This window comes from Geospiza fortis, unplaced genomic scaffold, assembly GCF_000277835.1.
Source record: "Geospiza fortis unplaced genomic scaffold, GeoFor_1.0 scaffold166, whole genome shotgun sequence".
NCBI lineage: Eukaryota > Metazoa > Chordata > Aves > Passeriformes > Thraupidae > Geospiza > Geospiza fortis.
In genome coordinates, this window is record NW_005054310.1 from 11,095,427 (window position 1) to 11,096,664 (window position 1,238).

A 1,238-nucleotide genomic window follows, 5' to 3' on the forward strand; every position below is an offset into this window, starting at 1 on the left:
CCGTGCCCGGCCGTGCCCGCCCCTCCCCCGGAGTCTGCCGGCAAGGACTCGAAACGTGCGCGGTGTGCCGTGGGTGTCTTTATTCACCCCCGGAAAGGGTGACCGTGGAGCCACGGGGGCTTGTCCAGCCGCCGAGGTGAACGAAACCCGAGCAGCACTCAATTCCCATCGGTCAGACTCCAGGATTATGCAAATTTACAAACACGGAAGACAGGCGGTCAAAACTGGACATTTATTACCCCAAAGCAAAAGTACAGGGCTGGCAATAACAGCCAGATCACTCAGGACGAGCTATGAAAACCCTCATATTTGGGAGGGGAAGGAGGTCTACACCCAATTTACTTACTTGGGAAGGGGCTATGCTGAGGCTCCAGGGTGCACACCCAGTCTGCACGGTCACTGTGTCAGGCAAAATGCCCCTGTGCAGCCTGCCAGAGTTGTTGACGTTGCACTTCAGCCGAATTGTCAACCAAAGCCTTTTAATGTGGGATGTGGTCCCTAGTGCCAGTGTGCTGGTATTGCTGACATCCCAGGAAAACGTTTACAGGATGCTCTTAGCATTGCATTATGACTGGGTTTTAATGCAGTATGTACTAGTTCTGGTCATTGCTGAAGACAGATAAAACAAACGTGAAGTTGCTAGACACAATATATTTTTGGGAAAAGTCAGGTAGCTCCATTGGAGTGGGTATCTGAAATTTGGCATCAGACATCTAGCTGCTTCAGGCCAAGGTAGACAGGAATGTGGCTGAAATCCACTGAGGAATGAGGAAGGGTCTTTAGAAGAGTCATGATGCAAAAGACCAGTACAACCAGAACAAGCAGAAGACGACTTGTGAACCCCTTCTGTACTTCTGGCAATACGGTATTATGTATTTTTGTCAATAAATGTAACTGCTATTGAAGATGTCCAATATAACCACCACATTATCTTCCTCAGTGGAATCATCTGAGACCCTCAATTTTATGTAGAAAGCTGCAGTATTCAGTATTTCACACTAACACACCCCAAGCTATCTTTACAGTAAAAAGAAAATTAAAAATGAAAAATTATCATGTGCAATGTGAGAGTACAGAAATACAGTGATACAGTGAAAAGCACTGCCTGTTCATGCAACAGTTCTGTGTGTACTGCCACGCTTGCAGAACTCTGTCTCCTTATGTTCAGCTAATGAGAATCCACAGAGAGGGAGGCAGCATGCACTACAAAGAGATCATACTCTTCATGCACCTACACA

The 1,238-nt window shown here is 46.8% G+C and overlaps 1 protein-coding gene across 1 annotated transcript in view; it reads right to left on the minus strand.

Moving 5' to 3' along the window:
- TMEM117 (transmembrane protein 117) overlaps positions 1–406 on the minus strand; it is a 180,739-nt gene extending 180,333 nt beyond the window's left edge. Inside the window, exon 1 of the mRNA XM_005419257.2 lies at positions 347–406. The gene's annotated coding sequence lies outside the window, so the exon portion shown is untranslated. The remainder of the gene's footprint in view (positions 1–346) is intronic.
- Between the last annotated feature and the right edge of the window lie 832 nt (positions 407–1,238).